This window comes from Ceratotherium simum, chromosome X (assembly GCF_057802395.1).
Source record: "Ceratotherium simum simum isolate JZ-2026a chromosome X, ASM5780239v1, whole genome shotgun sequence".
In the NCBI taxonomy this organism is placed as follows: domain Eukaryota; kingdom Metazoa; phylum Chordata; class Mammalia; order Perissodactyla; family Rhinocerotidae; genus Ceratotherium; species Ceratotherium simum.
This window is the reverse complement of record NC_141940.1, coordinates 54,525,084-54,551,369: the sequence shown is the minus strand read 5'-3', so window position 1 is coordinate 54,551,369 and position 26,286 is coordinate 54,525,084.

Here is a 26,286-nt window from a genome sequence, read left to right as displayed (position 1 = left end):
AGGAAGTCTACATGGCAAGGAACTGTGAGTGGTCTCTAGAAACTTTAGATAGCCTCTAGGGCCTGATGCTAATCTTTCATATGAAAGCCGGAAAAAATCTGGGGCCCTCCATCAAATGGCCAAAATGAAATAAATACTGCCAACAACTAAATAAACTTGAAAGAAAATTCTTCCTGAGTCAAGTCTCCAGATGAGAATGCAGCCAAGCTAGCACCTTGATTGAAAGTCTTGCAAGACCATAAGCACAAGACTTAGCTAAGCTTTGCTCAGTCTGCTGGCCCACAGATACTGTGAGAGTATAAATGTGTGCTTTTTTAAGCTGCTAAATTTGTTAAAATTTGCTACACGGCATAGAAAACTAATACACACGGTAAATCCTCTGGAGAGATAAGACTGATGATTCAGTTAAGTTTATGGTTAATGCTATAATAGGAATGATGTAGTACGTAGAATAAATTTTCATGGTAAGATTTAGTAGTTTCATAAATACATTTATTCACTTATTTATCTAATCATGGAAAGTCTTATGGGCTCATGTAAAATATTCAATTATATTTAATTATTTAGGGTGTAATGGTAAATTTTATGCCATCTTGGCTAGGCTATGGTACCCAGATTTTTCATCAAATATTATTCTGAATCTTTCTATGAAGGTATTTCTTAGATAATATTAACATTTAAATCAGTAGAATTTGAGTAAAGCAGATTACCCTCCATAATGTGGGTGAGCCTCATTTAATCAGTTGAAGGGCTTAATAGAAAAATACTGATCTCTCTAGAGGAAGAAGGAATTCTACTGGCAGACTGTTTTTGGACTCCAATTGCAGAACTTCCCTGTGTCTCCAACCTGCTGGCCTACCCTGCAGATTTTGGACATGCCAGCCTCCACAAAAATGTGAGCTACTTCCTTAAAAATCTCTAGTACATGGAGGGAATTAGATAATATTGTGTTATTTATAAACTTAGAAATTCAGCAAAGTCTTGGGACAAAGTCCTATGATAGAAAGACATTAGTAACATTTAGTAAAGTGAGAATAGCTTTTTCATTTTTAGCTTCAAACAGTTCCATCTGATGTCAAGGGGATGACAATGAACAAAATTCTTATATCTAGTTTTGTAACCTTGCAGTAGATTGATTATAAATGGCTCAGTGGTGGAATTTACAGCATTTTACTTATCACCTAAATGTCTTCTCAGTTGTCAGCATTTGAGAGGATGAAACACTATTATAAGGAAAAGTAAAACTGAAGCTCAGAAAAGTTGTGGATATTTTCACTGGTTTTGCTACACCTCCACTCCACAAATCATCAATTAATTGATTTTTTAATATATACAATATAAGAAATTTCTTTGGTCATAAATCTTCATTATTTTGCTTATAGATATATAAATGTACTGATATATTTAAGTGAAGCTTTTTAGCACTTTCTTAGCCAATAATCCTCCTCCACTGTTTTTCCAAGCCTGCTTTTTTAAGTCCTTTAACTTAAGAGTGTCAATTCATTCAGAGGAAAGGACTCATTGCTATATAAAATAAAATATTTATTTGTCTAGATTCTTTTTATATCATAAGGCTTTAAAGAAGTATGTCATTTTGATAGTTTATCAGTTCAAGATATTCTTCCAGCTCAAGGTATTTTTCCTCTCTACAATAAAATTTGGACATAAAGGTATTCCAATTATTAATATTTCAGCTGGTTTGATTAGCAAAAGTTTGATATAATTTATTTGTTGAGGAAAACTGACACTTTACCAAAAACCATATTATTTTGGTCATCTGGATAACTCAACTACATTAACCCCTCAAAGACTGATACATTTTTAAAATTTATGTGTAATAGTTGCCAAAAATATCAATTCAGCTGATAAAACTGAATAGCATGAACTAATAGCATGAACTAAGTCAACATTTGAAATAGAGGTTGTAAGTTTTTCACAGACTCATCATAACTTAACTGATCATATATCTACAATGGCCTATCTAACTATTTTAATTATAAAAATGTTGACAATGTTCAATATAAGCTGAATTTTTTCACAGATATAAAGTACCTGTTCAAAAACCCAAACATATTTCATGTACTTAAAAATGTCTTTTTGGGGCTGGCCCCATGGCCTGGTGGTTAAGTTCAACACACTCCACTTTGGCAGTGCTGGTTCAGTTTCCAGGCGTGGACCTACACCACTGATCAGCAGCCATGCTGTGGTGGTGACCCACCTACAAAATAGAGGAAGACTGGCACAGATGTTAGCTCAGGGCAAATCTTCCTCAAGCAAAAAGAGGAAGATTGGCAATAGCTGTTAGGTCAGGGAGAATCTTCCTCAGCAAAAAAAAAAAAAAAAAAACAAATCTTTTCATTTGAAATAAGGAAGTTTTACAAAAACATTCAACATTCCTAATGTATCTTATAAAAATTTCTTAATTGATCTCAAGTAGAAATTTATAAAATTATGTCAAATTTATACAAAAAACTTGAAGGCACATTTATGCTCAAAAAAAATTTTTTTAAACCTTATATAAGAAGTAGCTAGCACACTAATTTTGCACTCTGAAAATGTGTAATTAAAGGGAAAAATTATCTTGCCTTTTCTTTGTAAGGTTTGTCAATATAACCAAATAGTTCTAGTTGATAAGGAATCTCTTTATAGTAGAATTCTGGATAATTTATGTAGAAAAATTAATAGAATACAAAAATATCAATTGTTCTCCCCATAATAAAATAATTAATTCATCCAAAGATCATCAATGGATGCTAAAAACAGTAAATGAAATACTAATGGGGACTGTATATTTGCAGGATGCTAAAATTTTTTTCCAAATTGTTGGTCATGGGGGAAAAATATACTTTTACAATGCAGGGACTAGATGACCTCCACCTGAATCAATAATGTGCATAATGTGATGCGGTACAGGTGCAGAGCATTGCATATGTAGCATTTGTTCAAAAATGTTGAACTTGAATCTAATCCACTTATTACATCTAAATTTGAATGTAAAGATGATATAGGGATGGAGGAATATAATAACCACTGCTACTAAATATTTATACACATACAAAGAACCTAAACATCTTTTTAAAGTTCAAAATCTGATTCAGTAAGTCTGGGATGGGGCCCAATAATTCTGCATTTCTAACAAATTCCCAAGTGATGTTGATGTTCCCACATCAACAGATATTAAAAGATAAGAGAAATCAAACAGATAAATCCAAAATATGAGACATTCTACAACGTAACTCATCCAGTCTCATCAGCTACTGAATGGCATGAAAATAATGGGAAAAATTGTTTAGAACAACACTATTTTAATTACTGTAGCTTTGTAATATATTTTGAAAGCAGGAAGTGTGAGGCCTCCAGTTGGTGTTCAAAGAGCAGGAGTGTGCAGTGCAGCCTCAGAGCAGGGAACTGAAGTGCGGATGCATGCAGAGCAGCCGGGGCTCTGGAGTTTGAGGCGTGCACAGAGTTTGGTGTGGGTTGTGGGGGAGCTGGCAGCCCTGGCCCTGGGGAGGTGCAATAGCAGCTCCTTCTTGGTGGGGCCAGAGCATTATCTTCTTCTTGGAGGTCCACAGTGGCAATGGCTGTTTGTTTACCTCAGTGGTGAAAGCTTCTGCTGTCATCTCCTGAGCAGGCTGCTGGTGTACTCACCCACAGACACTATGGAGTCCTCTCTTTGAAAGCCTCAGGGATTCCATGGCTCTCACAGGGGCTATTGAGGTCCTTAGCATCAAAGGCTGCCAGAGTCCTCCGCAGAGCAGGCCACTGGGTACCCCATGGCTCCAGTCTGTGTGACTGATATTGATAACACCCACCCTTCTTCTTTGTTCCTAGCCATCTCTAGAAGTCGCAGCTAAGCTGATCTTCCCAGTGATCCTATCTGTGGGGTTATTCTCCTTGTTTTGTTCCACTCTGTTGCTGGAGGTTCTTAATTGGACAAGCACCCTCACAGGGATATTTTCATTTGTGGATAGCTGTCTAATTGTTTTTTTGTGGGAGGGGACTAAGGCTGGTATCACCTACTCTGCCATCTTGCTGATAACACTTGTCCTCTTGGCTCTAATTTTTACTACGCCTTTTCTTATTCTTAGATTCAGCTTAAATTGCTATTCTTTCTCTAGTATCCTGATGTAGAATCTTAATTTAATGATTTTTGCCCTTTTTCCTCCATTATATGCATTTAAAACTATCAATTTCCCTCTAGTAAGGAATTTCACTGCACCCTACAAATTTTCATATATTTATTGTAATTTTCATTTAGTTCCCAAATATTTTTAAAAGATTTTTCTTGAGACTTATTCTTTTAGCCATGTTTATTTAGTAGTAGGTTCCTTAATCTCCACATATTATGCAATTTTCAAGCTATCTTTCTGTTATAATTTCTAGTTCAAGTCCATTGTGGTCTGAGAACACAGGCTGTGTAATTTCTATTGTTTTAATTTGTTCAGGCATGTTTTATGACGCAGAATATGGTATATCTTCATGAATGTTCCATGAGAGCTTGAAAAGAAAGTGTATTCTACTTTTGTTGAATGGAATATTCTATACATGTCAGTTAGATCATGCTGATATACGGTGTTTCTCAGGTCAACTATATCCCTACCAATTTTCTGCTTGATCGATCACGCGATTACTGACAGAGAGACGTTGAATTCTCTGACTATAGTAGTGTTTTTTCCTATTTCTTCTTGCAATTCTGTCAGTTTTTGCTTTATGTGTTTTGATGATCGATTGTTAGGTACAAAGAAATTAAAGACTATTATGAAAAACACCTTACCTATAGAGTAATAAAGATAAGAATTACCTCCTCAGAAACCATGCAAATAAGAAGAGAGTGGAGTGGAATATTTAAAGTGTTGGGAAAAAACCCCACCAGTCTAGAATTCTGTACCCTGTGAAATTATCCTTCAAAATTGAAAGAGAAATAACAACTTTCTTAGACAAACAAAAATTGAAGGAATTTGTTGTCAGTAGACCTGCCTTGCAAGAAATATAGAGAGAAGTAAAATAATATAGATCAGAAACTTGGATGTACATAAAGAAAGTAAGAGTATTGAAGAAAGAATAAGTGAAGGTAAAATAAAAACTTTTATTTTTCTATTTCTTAATTGAGGTTGGTGACATGGGGGATTCTGCTGATGACTGAGTTGCAAGGGACACACAGTGGAAGTGCTTTAGAATTTGGAAGTGTTGTGAGAGAAGATTATAAAAGGAAGCTTAAGCATTCTAAATAGATTGGAGTCTAGATGTTGAGGGTTGTCCTGGAGGCTTGCACATATAGTGGTGAAGAATGAAAATGATGAGATATTCTTTCTCTGTGTATTAGTTTATCTTGTATAAAAATAAAACATTTTCTCTTTCTTCAGAGATAATGTTAAACTATATATTTCTTCATACGTATGCAATTAATATTTAAATTATATTTTCTTTATATTTGTTGTGCTTTTTCTTTATTATGGTATGAACATTTAACATACAATCTACCCTCTTAGCAAAATGTTAAGTGAATAATACCATATTGTTAACTATAGGCACAGTGTTGTATAGCAGATCTCTAGAACTTATTCATCTTGTACAACTGAAATTTTATTCCAGTTGAACAGGAAGTCCCCATTTCCTCCTCCCTCCAGTCCCTGGAAACTGCCATTCTACTCTGTTTCTATGAATTTGACTATTTTAGACACCTCATATAAGTGAAATAATGCAGCATTTGTCCTTCTGTGACTGCTTTATTTCATGTAGTATAACGTCTTCCATCATCCATGTTGGCACACATGACAGGATTTCCTTCTTTGTTAAGGTTGGATAATATTCCATTGAGTGTTTATATATCTATATCTATCTATCTCTCACATTTTCTTAATCCATTCTTTTGTTGAGGGGCATTTAGGTTGTTTCCAAATCTTGGCTATTGTGAATAATTCTGCATTGATAATGGGAGTGCGGATATCTTTTTGAGATCCTGATTTCTAATCTTTTAGATATATACCCAGACTTAGGATTTCTGGATAATATGGTAGTTCTATTTTAAATCACTTAAGGAACCTCTATACTGTTTTCTATAGTGGTTGCACCTTTTACATTCCCACCAACAGTGGACAAAGGTTTAAGTTTCTCCACTTCCACAAAAACTTGTGTTATCTTTTGTTTTTTAACCAAAGCAATTAGGCAAGGTAAAGAAATAACAGGCATTCAAATTGTAAATGAAGAAGTAAAATTACCTGTTTGCAGATGACATGATCTTATATGTACAAAAACCTAAAGACTCCACAAAAAGCTGTTATAATTAGTAAATAAATTCAGTAAAGTTTGAAAATACAAAATAAACATGCAAAATCATTCTATTTCTATACACTAACAACAAATTAAGAAAACAATCCCATTTACGATAGCATCAAAAAGAATAAAATACTTAAGAATAAACTTAACCAAGGAGGTGAAAGATTTGTACACTGAAAACTACAAAGCACTGATGAAAGAAATGAAAGAAGATACAAATAAATGGAACTAAATTCCATGTTCATGAATTGAAAGACTAAATATTGTTAAAATATTCATACTACCCAAAGCAATCTACAGATTCAATGCAATCCCTATCACAATCCAATGGCTTCTTTTTTACAGAAATAGAAAAAACATTGCTAAAATTCATACAGAACCAAAAAAGACTCTGAACAGCTGAAGCAATCTTGAGAAAGTAGAACAAAGCTAGAGGTATCACATTTCCTAACTTCAAACTACATTACAAAGCTGTAGTATTCAAAACAACATGGTACTGGCATCCATCTATGGATAAATGGATAAAGAAGATGTAATATGTATACACACACACAATGGAATATTTTTCCACCATGAGAAGGAAGGAAATCCCGCCATTTGCAAGAACATGGATGGACCCTGAGGGCATTATCCTAAGTGAAATAAGCCAGACAAAGAAAGACAAATACTGTATGGTGTCATTGATATGTGGAATCTAAAAAAAATTGCACTCATAGAAACAGTAAGTAGAATGGTGGTTCCCAAGGATGTGGGGTTGGGGGAAATGGGGAGATGTTCATCAGTTATAAGATGAATAAGTTCTGAGGATCTAGTATACAGCATGGTGGCTATAGTTAATGATATTGTATTGTGTACTTGAAATTTGCTAATAAAATAGATTTTAAGCATTCTCACCAAAAACAAAAAAGGTAACTTTGTGATGTGATGAGTGTGTTAATTAACTTGATCCTGGTAATCATATCCCAATGTATATGTATATAAAATCATCAAATTGTATTGTTTAAATGTATAAGATTTTATTTGCTGATTATACTTCAATAAAAGTGAGAAAAAAATTGGAGCTGAAATCACTGAATTTGAAAATAAAAACAACATAGAAAATTAATGAAAAATGGCTACTTCTTGAAAACATAAACAAAATTGGTAAACTTCTAGACAGGACTAACCAAGAAAATAAGAGAAAAGACAAAAATATGAATATCAGAAATAAAAGAGGGGTCATCACTACTAATTCAATGAATATAAAAAAAGATAATAAAGAATATTACAATCAACTGTATTACCACAAACTTGATGACTTAGATGGAATTGTCAAATGCCATGAAGGAATTGTCAAATGCCATGAAAGACACAAACTACCAAAATCACACAAGGAGATATAGATAACCTGAATAGGCCAATATCTCTTAAAGCAATTCAATCAATATTTAATAATCTTCCAAAAAAGAAATCACTAGGTCCAGATAGTTTCACTGGTGAATTCTACTGAACAGATAAGGAAGAAATGATACCAATTCTTAGAATACCTTCCAGAAAATACAAGCAGAGGGAACACTTCTAACTCATTCTGTGAGGCTCTCATTACCCTAATACCAAAACCAATCTACTTGGAGTTAACATTGTACAACTTCAAGTAAAATGAAGATTTGTGACCTTCTGTCTCTTTACCTAATCACTGATACCCACAGTATAGTTGTCATTTATGTTACATCTAAATATATTGAAAATCCCACCAGGCACTGTTACTAATTTTGCTTTTGACATTCGTACATTAAAAAAAAACTTAAGATGAAAAAAATAATCTTTCATTTTGACTCAGGCTATTTACCATTTCTGGTTATCTTTCTTTCAGTTTCCTTTGTGGTATCATTATCCTTCATCTTGAAGAATTTCCTTTAGTGGTTCATGCCCAGCAGTTCTGCTGGAGACGGACATTAGTTTCCCTCTTGTTGATAATGTCGTTTTTTTTTTTTACTTTATTCCTGATTTTCACTTGATATTTTCTGTATGCATTTGAAAGATATTGTTCTACTCTTTCTGGTTTCTGGTGAGAAATACACAAACTTTTGAATCATTGCTCCCTTGTGTATAATATATATTGTTTTTCTGTAGCTATTTTCAAAAATTGTATTTCTTTATCATTGCATTTATAGCAGTTTTGTTATGCATTTAAGTATGGTTGTTTTTGAGTTTGTTTGGGGTTTGCTAAGGTCGAGATTGTTGAATCTTTAAATTTGGACTTTTGTCAAATTTCAGAATGTTTTCTGTCATTATTTCTTCAATTTTTACTTTCTGCCACAATATCTTTCTCCTCTCCTTCTGTAACTCCAATGATGCATATAGTAAATATTTTTTATATTGTTGAACTCTTCCTTGAAGCTCTCTTCATTATTGAATGAAATTTTATTTCTCTCTGTTCTTCATATTGTATAATTTTTATTGATCTGTCTTCCAGTTCACTGACTCGTTCCTCTGTCCTTTCCATTCTTTTAGTGAGTCCACTCAGTAAATTGTTCATTTCAAGCATTGTAATTTTTGGTCATAATATTTCGGTTTGGCTCTTTTTTCTAGTTTCCATTTCTTTTCTGAGGACATCTGTCTTTCCACTCATTTCAAGTGGGTGTACCTTTACCTCTTGGAACATAGTTATAGGAAGTATTTTAAAATCTTTGATAATTCCAACATTTCTGTTATCTCAGAATTGACATCTGATGATTATCTTTATTGTAAAATTTTACTTTGTATCTTTAATGTTTGTATTTATCATTTTTTTCTAAGTACAGTTCTTGGAACCTACAAAAAATACTCTGAACACAATAAAATAACGAAGTCTCTTAGTTCTTCTTCTGTTGTATTTCATATCTTCAAGGACTCCAAATGTTGCCCCAGGTAGTTGACTGGTCATCTTTTCCTCCCCATATCTCTTGACTACAGAGTTAAAGGCTCAAATTTGTGGGTTGAATTGATGACCAGGTTGAGTTTATTTCTTCAGCTCTACTTACATAATTAAGGATTTGTGTGTTGCTGGTGCTGTATCCTCTGAGGTTTATCTCAAATTCAAGATACATTCAAAGTCAATAGAATCTGTGCACTTTGAATAATACCTTATAATAACAAAATACTCCTAATTCTTTCCTCCAATTGTTGTCATTCATTTCGCTTAGGAATTCACTCATGGATTATATATAATCCATATACGTGCATGTGTGTGTGTATATATATATATATTCATGCTGGTCTGGAAATTAGATTTAAAAATGTCAGCAGCTTCATATTTGTAATGAAAATTAATAACTCACCAACAATTGTTTCATAGAACTATTATCCTTCCTCATCAAGAGGCCACAAGAAGTTTTAAGCATATTTTAAGAAAGTTGAAGTAAATAAGGTAAAAGAATGAAAATCTATACTAAATTTGCAGACTTATACATAAATTAGGGGCATTTTTACACCTCTATATCAGAGAATTTCAGCAATATGTACAAAATGGAGGCACTTGGAGAGTACATCTATTTCTGATGATCTCCTATAGTGCGCAATCTGGCCCATGGGACATTTGGTTTCAACACCAAATCAGATTGTTGGTAAGATGATAAAAGCTAAAAGAAAAACATAAACATTCCAAATGAATAAATCACTTAATATAGAAGTAGAATGAATACTAAGCTCAGATAAAAATGCTGTGCCCTTGGGCAAGGATAGAATTTCTGATGAGGCCAAGGTACCCATCCTTACCATTTCTAAGTGGGCAGAAAGAGATTCTTTAGAAAAGTTAGGATTTTAAGAAATTAAACACTTTTAGCAAGCTAGCACTCTCTGGATTTAACAAGATTTAATAGTTACCAAGTCCACCTTTGTGACTTTAATTACAAAAGAAATTTAGAAACATAATTCCTAATTAGAATAACTATATCAGAACATCTCTACACTCCATCATGATGATTGTCTCAAACTCGCAAGTCAAAGCAAACATTGCCAAGAAAAAACTGGTTATGCATTAATAGCTCTCTGCTCAAGGTGGATAAAGGAATAGATTCAAAAGGAGTCTGCAAAGAATTACTCAGAAGCATGAAAAAAATCTTGAATAAGAGAATACTATGAAAAACTATATGCCAAAAAATTGGACAATCTAGAAGAAATGGATAAATTCTTAGACTCATACAACCTCCTCAAACTGAATCAAGAAGAAATAAAGAAGCTGAACAGACCAGTCACAAGTAAAGAGATTGAAATGGCAATCAAAAACCTTGAAAAAAACAAAAATCCAGGGCCAGATGGCTTCTCTGGAGAATTTTACCAAACATCCGAAATTTTAATACCTATCCCTCTCAAACTATTCCAAAAAATAGAGGAAGATCGAATACTTCCTAACACATTCTACGAGGCCAACATCACCCTGATACCAAAGCTAGACAAGGACAATACAAAGAAGGAAAATTACAGGCCAATACTGTGGACGAACATAGATGGAAAAGTCCTCAACAAAGTATTGGCATAGCAAATACAGCAATACATGAAAAAGATCATACACCATGATCAAGTGGGATTTATACCAGGGACACAGGGATGGTTCAAGATCTGCAAATCAATCAATGTGATACACCATATCAACAGAAGGAGGAATAAAAACCACATGATCATCTCAATAGATGCAGAGAAAGCATTTGACAAGATCCAACATCCATTTATGATAAAAATGCTCAACAAAAGGAGTATAGAAGGAAACTATCTCAACATAATAAAGATTATATACAAGAAACCCACAGCCAACATCATACTCAATGGGAAAAAACTGAAGGCCATTCCTCTGAGAACAGGAACAAGACAAGGGTGCCCACTCTCACCACTCTTATTCAACGTAGTACTGGAGGTTTTGGCCAGAGCAATTAGGCAAGAAAAAGGAATAAAAGGAATTCAAATAGGCGACGAAGAAGTGAAACTCTCGCTGTTTGCAGACGACATGATTTTATATATAGAAAATCCTAAAGAATCCATTGGAAAACTATTAGAAATAATCAACAACTACAGCAAAGTTGTAGGGAACAAAATCAACTTACAAAAATCAGTTGCATTTCTATACTGTAATAACAAACTAACAGAAAATTCAAGAAGACAATCCTATTTACAATTGCAACAAAAAGAATAAAATGTCTAGGAATAAATTTAACCAAGGAGGTGAAAGACTTATACAATGAAAACTATATGACATTATTGAAAGAAATTGATGATGACATAAAGAAATGGAAAGATATCCTATGCACATGGATTGGAAGAATCAACATAGTTAAAATTTCCATACTACCTAAAGCAATCCACAGATTCAATGCAATCCCAATCAGAATCCCAATGACATTCTTCATGGAAATGGAAGAAAGAATACTAAAATTCTTATGGGGCAACAAAAGGCCCCGAATAGCTAAAGCAATCCTCAGAAAAAAGAACAAACCTGGAGGCATCACAATCCCTGACTTCAAAATATACTACAAAGCTATAATAATTAAAACAGGGTGGTACTGGTACAAAAACAGACACGCAGATCAATGGAACAGAATTGAAAGCCCAGAAATAAAACCACACATCTATGGACAGCTAATCTTCAACGAAGGAGCTAAGAACATAGAATGGAGAAAGGAAATTCTCTTCAATAAATGGTGCTGGGGAAACTGAACAGCCACATGCAAAAGAATGAAAGTAGACCATCTTCTTTTGCCACAAAAAACTTAACTCAAAATCGATCAAATACTTGAAGGTAAGACCTGAAACTATAAAACTCCTACAAGAAAACAAAGGCAGTACACTCTTTGACATCAGACATAGAGCGATCTTTTCAAATTCTGTATGTACTCAGACAGGGGAAACAAAATGAAAAATAAAAAGTGGGACTTCATCAGACTAAAGAGCTTCTGCAAGGACAATGAAATGAGAATCAAAATGAAAAGACAACCCACCAGCTGGGAGAAAATATTTGCAAATCATATATCCCACAAGGGGTTAATCTCTCTAATATATAAAGAGCTCACACAACTGAACAACAAAAAAACAAACAATTTGATAAAAAAAATGGGCAGAGGATATGAACAGACATTTTTCCAAGGAAGATATACAGATGGTCAATAGGCACATGAAAAGATATTCAACATCACTAATCATCAGGGAAATGCAAATCAAAACTACACTAAGATATCACCTTACACCTCTTAGAATGGCTACAATCACCAAGACAAAAAATAACAGATGTTGGAGAGGTTGTGGAGAAACGGGAACACTAATTCACTGCTGGGAGGAATGCAAACTCGTGTAGCCTCTACGGAAAACAGTATGGACATTCCTCAAAAAATTAAAAATAGAAATATCTTATGATCTAGCTATCCCACTACTGGGTATTTATCCAATGATCTTGAAATCAACAATCCAAAGAGGCTTATGCACCCCTATGTTCATTGCAGCATTATTCACTACAGCCAAGAAGTGGAAGCAACCCAAGTGTCCCTTGACTGATGATTGGATAAAGAAACTGTGGTATATATATATAATGGAATACTACTCAGCCATAAAAAAGACAAAATTGTCCCATATAGAGCAACATGGATGGATTTGGAGGGTATTATGTTTTAAGTGAAATAAGCCAGAGAAAGACAAATGATTTCACTTATATGGGGAAGATAAACTAAAACATGGACAGAGAGAACAGTTTGGTGGTTACCAGGGGGAAGGGGGTTGGGGCGTTGGCACAAGGGGTGAACAGATACATTTATATGGTGACTGACAAACAATAATGTACAACTAAAATTTCACAATGTTATAAACTATTATGACATCAATAAAAAAGAAACATGAAACAAAATCTTGAATCTCAAGCAAGAACATACAGCTTAACAAGTTCTGTGTATATTTTAACTATAGTCCTTAGAAAGTGGTATATTTTTGATTACAGGATGTGTAACCTACCTGGCTAAACTTCCAAAGTGCATGAAGATTTTTTTTCTGAATCATTAGTACAATTCTCACCCGGTTCAGAAACTTCTTGTTTTACTTCCATCTTTCATACTATATACTAAATATCAGCTTTAGTAGACATCTTAGAGACAATCTTATACAACTCCTTCATTTTACAGGTGAGGAAGCGGAAACTGTAGATTTTTTTTTTGCAGTGTCTAAAAAAGACTATAAATAAAAGTATATGCCATTTTGTCATGAAGGTACATAAACTAACTTCAATGTAGGCTATGATATATTGTCTAAAATAAGTGTGAGGTTTACTTCAATTTATCATACAATGAAAATGCATGATAAATATTATTGCTTAAAACAAAAACAGGATAATTATCAAAAACAAACAAAAATAAGTAGCTTTGTATGAAATAGTAAGACAACTGTCATAGTTTTTGAGAGAACATTATTGTGGCAGAACTGAAATAATATAGAGTTTGCAGGCAGTTTTGTAAGTATTATTCTTTTTGCTCATAAGCAGTAACCATGTGCCCTTCATTTTCTTCTGATCAGGAAGAAAAATGTAAGAAAATCTTTGTTGATGATGTTTGTGAAACACATTGTTAACAAAAAGAGGTCCTTCACAGTTTCTGTATTAAACAGAACACTTCAAGAAGCAACAAACACAAATGCCATCTATAATCCTAACAATGAGTTCAGTAATACTATGTGATGACAGCTCAGATGTGAGATATTAACCATCAAGTTTGCTTGACACTGATCACAGCTGCCTTTTCAACTTCAAAAGAAGCTAATCTTTCAATTGTTATCTTGAATTAATCTTTTAGTATTAAAGAAAATTGAATTTTTTTGTGAGAATATAATTCTCTCATTCTCTGGGAAATAATAAACAGCTTTTTTTCTTTTTGAATTAATATTTAATATTGTTTTCATTCTCTCTGGCCATATCATGTCCACTTTAAAAAAAATAATGGGGCCCTCTAGGAACTTTGACTTTAATGGAATGAAAAACAGTTCTTCTGGCTGCTGGTTGGTAAGGAAAATAAATATTAGGGGTAATAAGGAAATATATGGCACCTTTCCAATGCATTGGCAGAGTCCTTTCCACAGGGCCTCATTACTAGGAGTGGCAGTATTTAGCTGAATGGATAGCCACACAGACTATATCCATGAAAATTTTAGAGCTACTATTTACATGCACGTCATCAGCAACATCAATATATGCATGGCACTGTGCTGAGTAGGATACAAAAAGGAGGTCAAAAACATTGCTCTAGTATAGGAAACTGGAAATGCACATACAAAAACAATAATATAAATGTTGATAATTGACCAAGCAGAGTTTAATGAAAAATAGCAAAATGAGAATTATACCCTGTATGCATTTATTTTAAAAACCTGAAGCAAGCCAAATTTTGAAAATATTTGCCAACTTTTCTTAAGCACTTTTAACCTGTGCATGTAATTCTTTTATATGAATTATCTTATGTAAATGCCACGCAACCACATAAGGCAGATTTTGTTTACTAAAGTTATAGATTGAGGTTTAGGGAGATTGTCACTTAATCAAGGTAAAATGACTAATATGTGATAGAGTTAGGATTTAAACATAGGCAGATACATATACTAAGCTAGAATTCTTAATAAATTCACATGCTATATCATCTAGGGATATATCTGTTTTCTTCATTATTCTTCTCTTAGTGTCTAGCAAAGTACTTGATATATATATCCATATATATATATATGTTAAATATTCAACAACAATTTTTGAATGAATGATCATTGAAAGTATGGAGTGTGTAAGCCCTTAAAAAAAAGACAGGAAAGAGTAAACCTAAAAAGAAATTATATAGCATATGGTAAATTGAGCACCACAGGCAAGATTTAAGTTGTAAAAGGAAACAACACATTCACTAAATAGATAGCAAAATATACTAAAAGGGGCGGAATTCCCCCACGAGTGCTCTGACAGCAGAGGATTTAACAAAGAACCATCAAACAGCTTGAGGGAAGCAGAAGTTTAAAAAAACAAAAAAAGAGCCCAAAGAAAAGATGGCATTGGCAGTAACCTATTTTTTTAGAATAGCTTTAAATTTATAGAAATGTTCAAAGATAATGTAATGTTTCCAAATAATCAAAACCCAGTTTCTCCTTCTATTAATATATTATATTAATATGGTACAGTTGTCAAAACTAATGGACCAATATTGATACATTAATATTAACTAAAGTCCATACTTTTCTCAGATTTGCTTAATTTTTACCTGCCTTTTATTCTGTTACAAAACTTCATCCAAGATACCATATTACATTTAGTAATCATGTCTCCTTAGGCTCATCTTGCCTATTGCAGATTCTCAGACTTTCCTTGTTTCTGATGACCTTGACAGGTTTGTGGAGTACTAATCAGACATTTTGTAGAGTGCCCCTCAACGGAGATTTCTCTAATGTTTTTCTCATGATTAGACCAGGGTTATGGATTTTTCAGAAGAAGACTATAGAGGTAGACTCCTCTCATTACATCTTATCAAGGGTACATGTTATCAACACAATTTGTCGCTGATGATGTTAATCACCTGGCAAAGTAAGTGTTTGTCAGGTTTCTCAACCATAAAAGTCATGTGTTACTCCTTTACACACTGTAGTCTTTGGATTGAAGTCACCAATATGTAGCCCACATGTAAGGAATGAGGAGTTATAAATGAATATCTACACGCAAAAAAATGGTATGGTAGTTCTATTTTTAATTTTTTGAAAAGCCTCCATACTGTTCTGCATAGTGGCTGAAACGGTTTACAATACCACTAACGGTGCCCAAGGGTTCCCCAGTATAGTGATCATAGATTGTATTATATACTATATTATAAACATTAAACTTCCTAGGAGACTAGATCTTAATTGTTCACAACACTAGAAGAAATGATAATTATGTGACATGATAGATGTGTTAGCTAACACTACAATGGCAATTATATTGCTTATAAATGTAGTAAATCAATACTCTGTTGTACACCTTACACTTGCACAATGTTGTATGTCAAATATATCTCAATTTAAAGAAAAGTCTAGATCCAGGCTTATATCTTTTGCAAAAATTAACTCAAAATGGATCATAGACCTAAATGTAAAATAGAAAACTACAAACTTTTAACAAATTCATAGAAGAAATTCTAAGTGACCTTGGATTTGTTGATGAGTTTTTAGATACAACACCAAAATAATTATCCATGAAAAAAAAATTAAATTGTACTTCATTAAAATAAAAATGTTCTTCTTTGTGAAAGACACTATTAAGATAATAAAGACAAGTCAGACTGCTAGAACATACTTGCAAAACACTTTTCTGAAAAAAAAAACCTTTCTATTCAAAATATACAAAGAACTCAAACTCTTAAAACTCAGCAATAAGAAAACAAACAAACCAATTTAAAAATAGGCAAACTATTTGAACAGATTCCTCACCAAAGAAGAGATACAAATGGCAAATAAGTATGTGAAAAGGTGCTCAGTGTCATATGTCATTAGGGAATCATGAAAAAAAAAAATGAGTACAGTTTGCTAACATTTTGTTGAGAATTTTTGCATCGTATGCTCATGAGAGATATTGGTCTGTAGGTTTTTTTTGTTGTTGTTGCAATGCCTTTGCCTGGTTTTGGTATTAGGGTAATGCTGGCCTCATAAAATGGGTTAGGCAATATTTCCTCCACTTCTATCCTCTGAAAGAGATTGTAGGAATTTGGTATAATTTCTTCGTTACATGTTTGGTAGAGTTCGCCACTAACCCATCTGGGCCTTTCTGTTTTGCTTTCTGTTTTGGAAGGTTACTAATTATTTATTCAATTTCTTTAACAAATAAAGGCCAATTTAGATAGTCTATTTTTTCTTGTGTGAGTTTTGGTAAATTGTGTCTTTCAAGGAATTGAACCATTTCATTTAGGTTATCAAATTTGTGGGCATAACATTCTTCCTAGTGTTTCATCATCATCCTTTTAATGTACATTAAATCTGGAGTGATGTCCCCTCTTTCATTTCTTTTTTTTTTTTTTAAAGATTTTATTTATTTAATTTTTTCCCCCCAAAGCCCCAGTAGATAGTTGTATGTCATAGCTGCACATCCTTCTAGTTGCTGTATGTGGGACTCGGCCTCAGGATGGACGGAGAAGTGGTGCCTCTATGCGCACCCGGGATCCGAACCCGGGCCACCAGCATTGCAGTGCGCGCACTTAACCACCAAGCCACAGGGCCGGCCCTCCCTCTTTCATTTCTAATACTAGTAATTTGTGTCCTCTTTTTTTCTTAGCCTTGAATAGAAGCTTATTGATATTGTTGATCTTTTCAAGGTTTCATTGATATTCTCCATTGGTTTTCTGTCCTCAATTTCATTGATTACTGTTGTAATTCTTATTATTTATTTTATTCTGCTTACTTTGGATTTAAGTTACTCTTCTTTTTCTAGTTTCCTAAGGTGGAAACTTAGGTTATTTTAGATCCTTTTTCTTTTATAATATATGCATTCAATGGGATAAATTTCCCTCTAAGCACTGCTTTTGCTGTATCCCACGCATTTTAAATTGTCTTTTCATTTTAATTTAGTTCAAAATATTTTAAAATTTCTCTTGCAATTTTTCTTTGACCCATGTATCATTTTGACTGCTGTTTAATCTCCACATATCTTGGGATTTTCCAATTACCTGTCAGTTATTCATTTCTAGGTTAACTCCATTGTGATCAGAGAGTATATATTGTGTGATTTCTGTTTAAAAAAAAATTTAAGTTGTGTTTTATGACCCAGAATGAGATCTATCTTAGTGAATTTTCCATATGAACTTGAGAAGAATTTGTGTTGTGTTGGATGAAATAGTCTATAGATGCCAATTATATCCAGTCAATTACGGGCTTATTAAGCTTATTTATGTCCTTACTGATTTTCTGTTTCCTGGACTTGACCATTTTTGATACAGTGGTGTTGAAGTCTCCAACTGTAAGAGAGGATTCATCTATTTCTCCTTGCAGATCTATCAGCTTTTGCCTCACGTTGTCTGATGTTCTTTTGTTAGGCGCATACTCATTAAAGATTGTTACATCTCCTTGGAGAATTGACCCCTTTATCATTGTGTAATGCCCTTCTTTATCCCTGATAACTTTCCTTGCTTTGAAGTCTGCTCTGCTGAGATTAATATAGCTACTCCTATTTTCTTTTGATGAGTGCTAGCATGGTATATTTTTCTCCATCCATTTACTATTAATCTATATGTCTGTATATTTAAAGCGGGTTTGTTGGGGCCGGTACCGTGGCTTAGCAGTTAAGTGCACGTGCTCCGCTGCTGGCGGCCCGGGTTCGGATCCCGGGTGCACACCGATGCACCACTTCTCCAGCCATGCTGAGGCCACGTCCCACATACAGCAATTAGAAGGATGTGCAACTATGACATACAACTATCTACTGGGGCTGTGGGGGAATAAAAAAAGGAGGAGGATTGGCAATAGATGTTAGCTCAGAGCCGGTCTTCCTCAGCAAAAAGAGGAGAATTAGCATGGATGTTAGCTCAGAGCTGATCTTCCTCACACACACACACACAAAAAAACAATAATAATAAGGGGGGTTTATTGTAGTAGACTTGTGTTTTTTGATCCACTCTGGCAATTTCTGTCTTTTAATTGGTACATTTAAACTATTGCCATTCAAAGTGATTACTGATATAGTTGAATTAATATCTATCATATTTGTTTTTCTATTTGTTGCCCTTGTTGTTTGTTCCTATTTTTGTCTTCAACTCTTGATTTTCCTTTTGCAGTTTAGTTGAGCATTTTATATGATTCCATTTTCTCTCCTTTCTTAACATATCAGTTATACTTCTTTTTTCTACTTTTTTTTAGTGGCTACCCTAGTGTTTGCAATATACATTTACACTAATCCAAGTCTACTTTCAAATAACACTATATTGCTTAACAGGTGGTTCCAGTAATTTATAAAGACAAAATAATCCTAATTCTTCCCTCTAATCCCTTATATAATTGTTGTCATTCATTGTATTTGTATATAAGCATACAGCAGCATACAAACATAATAGATATACATAAGTATATATAATCAAATACATTGTTGCTATTATTATTTTGAACAAAATGTTACCTGTTAGATCAATTAAGGATATGAAAAATAAGTTTTTACTTTACCTTCACTTATTCCTTCTTTGATGCTCTTCCTTTCTTTATGTAGATCCAAGTTTCTGACCTATATTATTTTCTTTCTCTCTAAAGAACTTTTAACATATCTTGCAAAGCTGATCTACTGGCAGAAAATTCCCTTAGTTTCTGTTTATCTGAGAAAATCTTCATTGCTTCTTCACTTTTGAAGGATAATTCTGAAGGGTACAGAATTCTACTTTGATGATTTTTTTTCTTTCAACAATATTTGACTCCACTCTCTTCTTGGTTGCGTGGTTTCTGAAGACAAGTCAGATATAATTATTATCTTTGTTCCTCTATTGGCAAATTGTTTTTCTTCTGTCTCCTTTCAGGATTTTTTCTTTATCTTTCATTTTCTGTAGTTTGAAAATGATATGCTCAGGTATAATTATGCTGGCATTTATCCTACTTGGTGTTCTCTGAGCTTCCTGGATCTGTGGTTTGGTGTCTGACATTAGTTTGGGGAAATTTCTGTCATTACTGTTTCAAATAGTTCTTCTCTTCCTTTCTGTCTTCTCCATCTGGTATTCTCATGATTATGCATGTGTTACACCTTTTGTAGTTGTCTCACTGTCCTTGGATATTCTGTTCTATTATTTTAGTCTTTGTTTTCTTTGCTTTTCCATTTTGGAGATTTCTATTGAGCTATCCTTAGGCTTAGAGATTCATTCCTCAGCCATCTCCAGTCTACTAATAAGCCCATCAAAGGCATTCTTCATATCTGTTACAGTGTTTTTGATCTCTAACATTTCATTTTGGTTCTTTCCTAGGATTTTCATCTTTCTGAATACATTTCCCATCTGTTCTTACATGCTTTCCACTTACTCATGAGACCCATTAGCATATTAATCATACTTGTTTTAAATTCCCAGTCTGATAATTCCAACATCCCTGCCATATGTGAGTCTGATTTTGATGCTTACTCTGTCTCTTCAAACTGTGTTTTTTGTTTTTTAGTATACATTGTAACTTTTTCTTAATAGCCAGACATGATGCATTGGGTGACAGGAAATGCTATCAATAGGCTTTTTGTAATTTGGTGGCAAGACGTGGGAAAGAGGAAGTGTTCTCTAGTTCTATAATTAGGTCTCAGTCTTTTAGTGAGCCTATGCCTCTAGACTGTGAATTTCACAAGTGCTTCCCAGTTTCCCCTTGTTAGGTGGGACAGAATGGCTAGAATGGGCTGCAGTTGGATACATACCTTCCCCTGAGTCAGTTAAGCTCTGATAATATCCCAACAGTTTAGGCTCTCCTTAACTGATTTCACATCAGGGCAGGCCTTATTAAGAATAACAGAATTCTCTGGCATATTTCAAAACGATTCCTTTCCACTCCCCCTGCTGGAAGCACAGGGGATTTTTCTCCAATATGTACTGTGAGAACTTTTTCCCGCTTATGAAGGTAGAACTCACAAAAGTGTGGGAGTCCCTGTATGACTAGATCCTCCGGGAGTTTTTAATTCTCAGACTTATCCATACTCAGTCTCCAGTAATTAATCAATTACAGTTCAGGTTTTCCTACCTGGCACTGGTTCCTGTGATGGTTTCTGCTCATGAGTCTCTGCTCTGGTAAGCCCTGACCTCTGTACTCACCTGTCAGTCTATCCAATCTTGAGGACAGCAGTTTGCCCTATGTCCTCAATTGTCATATGGATCCAAGAAGAATTGTTGACTTCTCAGTCGTTCAGATTTTTACTTATTGTTAGGCAACAGTGGCAACTTCCAAGCTTCTTAAATGTAGAATTGGAAACCAGAAGTCCTATATACAATTTTTACATTAGTTTTTTAGGCTTTACTTCCAAGTAAAAGTGTACTAAAATAATTTTTAAAATTGCAACAGAATATCTATATTTGAAAACTTTTGGTGATTTCAGCTTAGGAAAGTCTTATGAGATTAGCTTTAAATTATCTCAAATTTTCAAATACGTGGTAAAAAAAAATCCTGAAAGTCAACCAATTCCATAAGTTCCATGAAAAGAAAATACTAATGCAAATTTTTTCTTGAAAGGAATTTGACTTTCTGGTTAGTTGGTATAATAATTTTAAATAAAATCATAACACCTCATGCTTCTGTTACAACTTACTCTACAAGATATGAGCACAATGATGTAGAGGTGCTATCCTTGGCAACACCATATGGTCAGTAGTTTTAATGCCTGCCCAAGAGAGCCATTTCAGGAAGCTGGCATAGCAATATGCGTACACCATATATTCTGAAATGGAAACAGAAGATGTTTTTCTATTTCTCTGTACAATGGCAAGCAAGGAGAAAATATTTAAGTATTTGATATAGTGAGTTACAAAGCACACCTACACAAAAATTGAGGGTGTACAACATTTAGGGTGAAAGTTATTTGCTGTTCCTAGGTAATACATCTAATTTGCAGTGGGTGATTATAGAATAATGCCTGATAAATACTGAGCCACTGTCAGGAATATTTATAAATATTTGGAGATGCTTTCAACTTTTTATGATAACCTGTGTAATAAGATTGTAATATTAGACATTTAATGCTCATACATTATTAATTATGCTTTTCTACTCTATTGACCTTTTTAATATTTGACATTTTGGTCACTTATTCATCCCTAGATAATTGCTTCACCTGTAGGTGAAAGGTGTTATTCAAAGTCAATAGCAAAATACATTTATTTAAAAGTTCAACACAATTTCAGAGTGTAATATTTATTATTAAATCATGCATACTGATGCTTGTATTTACTATTCAATATATTATTGCCTTACTACATTTAAGCTTACTGTTTGTGTCCCATAATTTCTACATTTATCAAAAATCCTTGAATGAAAGCTATGTATTGACTTTATTAAAACATAAAAATTTTTAACTTTACCCTTAGATCAAAATTATGCTAATACATAATTTTATACTGCTGATTCATCTAAAAATTGCAGACACTTTTCCCATCTAAAAATGTACTAGCAAAGCTTGGTATAGTAGAAAAAAATTAAAAAGCGTATTTCCTTAATCCCAACCCTTAGATCAGGTAACTACTGATTCAAAATGAGATGGTTTGATGGTAATCAAGAGGCTTGAGTTTTAGTCTAGGTTTTTCACTAACATGTTCTTAATAACTGAAGAAATCAGTTCCCACTTCAGGATCTTGTTTTTGTTCCCCATATACACAGATTATCTCTGAAGTCTCAACCAACAAAGTCCTTATGATGATATAAAGATAGGCAATGGAAATGAAAATGCCCTTTTGCTACAAATTTTAATAAAATGATGACATATTATATTTTATAAAAATTATTCTCCAAGGTAGACTTATTCTACCTTGGTTAAGGTGTATTAAATATTAATCTATATATTTTTAAAATGTATAGAATTCTCCATTGGCAATGGCAGAGTACCTGGTGTCAGACCAATGTACCTGCAGGTAACTATAAACTATGGACAAAATATTAAAAATAAAAAAATTAATTATCTGAACATATTAGAGGACAACCAAAACATGCTAAAACTGCAGAGGAGTTCACAATTAGAAAAGGAATAACACTGTGTAAGTTTTTGATTTTTCAAAATATTCTCTCCTGAGTCTGAGCTCTAGTCAACTCCACAGAGCAGCTTAAACTTATGTGGAATTCCACAGTCTTGCTGGCATGAATATCCAGAGAACAGATTTCAGTCTACTTTGGCAGCTGTAAAGTGAGGAGGTAATATTGGAAAGAATAATTCCAGAGAAGAGTCATCCCGAAATCTGTGTATAAATTTTGCCCACATTTCTAGCTGACCTAAGAAATATTGCAAGAGCATGACAGATGCCACACATGTTAAAATAACTTAAAAGACATTTTGGCTGCTGCCCCCTGCAGGAAAGTCAGAGTTTGGAATATATGTCCAGCCAAGTCAACTTCCTGCAAAACAGCAACAACAAACAAAAACCTCCATGGTTCAAAAGAATATAATAGAATCAAGGTTTCCCATGTTGCATTTATGGTGTCTAGAATAAAATACAAAATTGTTTGGCATATGAAGACACAGGAAAAATGTTCCATGCCCAGGTAAATGATGCAATGAATGGAGACTGACTCAGAGATAACACAGATCTTGAAATTAGTAGAAAGTTCTTTAAAATAGCTATAATTACTATATTCACAGGCTTAGTAGAAAATATGCTCAATGAATAAACTTATAGGCAATTTCACCAGATAAACAGAGACTTTAAAAGTAAATGTTATAAAACTGAAAATTAAAATATCTAAACATAAAACCTAGGTGGAATAACAGCACATTTCAGACAAAAGAAGAAATAACAATTCACTTGAAGATAGACAAATAGAAATTATCCAGTCAAAAAAAAGAGAAAAAAATTATTGAAAGAAAATGGACAGAGCTGAAATGATTTGTGAGATTGTATGTAAAAGCCTAAAATACATTTAATGGGGGTACCAGAAAAAGAGGAGTGAGAGAATGGGACAGAAATACTATTTGAAGGAATAAAGCCCAAAAGTTTCTCAAATTCAGGAAAATGTATAAATATATAGACTCAAGAAACTCAGAGAAACTGAAGAAAAAGAAAAGAAAATATCATATGCAAAATGCTGAAAACAAAAGTAACAAGAAAATCTTGAAAGGAAAATCTAATAATATATTAGAAATATGCAATGCAAAAATTTATGTTCTCTACATATTAGAAAAAATGGAGATCAGAAGGCAGTAGAGGGAGACCTTTCATGGGCTTAAAGAAAAAAAACACCTGTCAACCAGAATTTGATTCTATATCCAGAAAAATATTCTTCCATAATAAAGACAAAGTGAAGACATATTCAGAAAATGAAAATTAAATACTAAGAAAATCTGTGACCTACAGACCTATACAACAAGAACTGCTAAAGAAAATTCTTCTAGATGAAGAGCAATGACTCCAGATGGCAGATCTTCAGGCATAAACAGAGAACACAGAAAATTGTAAATATGTGAGTGAAATAACAGACTGTTTCCTCTTAATATCTTTAACAGAAATATAGCTAATTAAAGCAAAAAATATAACATGTTATTACTGGATTTTGAACATATTTAAATATAATACCTAGAAAAACTCTAACATAGAAGATAACGTAGAAGATGAAGGTGTGGAAAATAGACCTATCCAAGCACAAAATCCTTGTATTTTGTGTGAAGTGGTAGAATATTAACACTAAAGAGATGGCAAAAACTTAAGGATATGTGTTGTAATCACTAGAGCAACCACTAAAATATGATTTTAAAAGGTATATATATTTATTTATTTATTTATTTTATTTTTATTTTTTTTTGTTAGGAAGATCAGCCCTGAGCTAATATCCATGCTAATCCTCCTCTTTTTGCTGAGGAAGACCTGCTCTGAGCTAACATCTATGACCAATCCTCCTCCTTTTTTTTTTCCCTAAAGCCCCAGTAGATAGTTGTATGTCATAGTCGCACATCCTTCTAGTTGCTGTATGTGGGATGTGGCCTCAGCATGGCTGGAGAAGCGGTGCGTCGGTGCATGCCCAGGATCCAAACCTGGGCCACCAGTAGTGGAGTGCGCACACTTAACCGCTAAGCCAGGGGGCTGGCCCCTAGGAGGTATACGTAAAAGCGAATAGATATTAATATGTAACATTAACAAATATTCAATTAACTCAAATGAGTATAGTAAAGGAGAACAGAAGAACAAAAATATGTCAGGAAAAGAGAAGATAAATATTAAAATAGTAGCCCAAAATACCACTATTAATAATTATATTAAATATAAAAGGATCAATTATTCCAATTAAAAGTCAGAGATTTTCAGACTGTACAAAAAACCAAGACTAATATTATTAGTTTTACAAAAGATACATGTGATGAAGATGCAGTTTAGTTGAAAGTAAATGCTGGGATAAGATATGTCATGTAAATAGTAAGCATAAGGCTAGAGTGGCTACATTAATTATAAATAAGGTAAAATTCAAGACAAAACATATCAACAGAAATAAGAAGGGATGTTTCATAATGATAACAATTATAAATTTGTCTGTGCCTAATAACAGAGCTTTGAAATACCTGAAGGAAAATATTGCAAGATTTAAAGGGAGAAATAAATAAATATACAATAAAATTTAGAGATATCATAAAAAATGTTTCTGCTATTGTTAGAAAAATCCAGAAAAATCAATCAGCAAAGGCATAGAAGATCTGAAGGCCATTATCAAGCATCTTGATCTAACTGACATTTATAGAACATGACATCCACCAACTATAGAATATATTTTACTTTAACTGTGTATTTTTTATTCTCAAGGTATTCCATATACTAAGACATGAAATATGTCCCAGTGCATTTAAAAAGTTGGATAACTTAAAATATTTCTCCTCTGACCACAACAAAATTAAATTAGAAATTAATATAATAAAAAATCTAGAAAATAACTCCAAATTTTGGAAATTAAAAAATACATGTTAGTAGACTGAAAAGATAAATAGAAAAATCCACTATCATAGTAGATGACTTCAATACTCCTCTATCAATAATGGACAGATACAACAGACCGAAAATCAGTAAGGAAATATTGAACAAAACTATCAATCAACTAGATATAATTGACATCTGTAGACTACTTCATCCAACAACAGCAGAATACACATTCTTCTCAAGTTCATATGGAATAATTACCAAGATAGACCTTATTCTGGGCCACAAAAGACATCTTAAAAATTTAAAAGAATATAAATCATATTCTCTCAGATCACAATGGAGTTAAACTAGAAATCAATAACAAAGATAACTGGAAAACTCCAAAATACTTAGAGATTAAAGAATTCACTTCTAAATAACACATGGGTTGAAGAAGAAATCTCAAGAGAAAATTTGAAAATATACCTTATCAAAATTTCTGGGATGT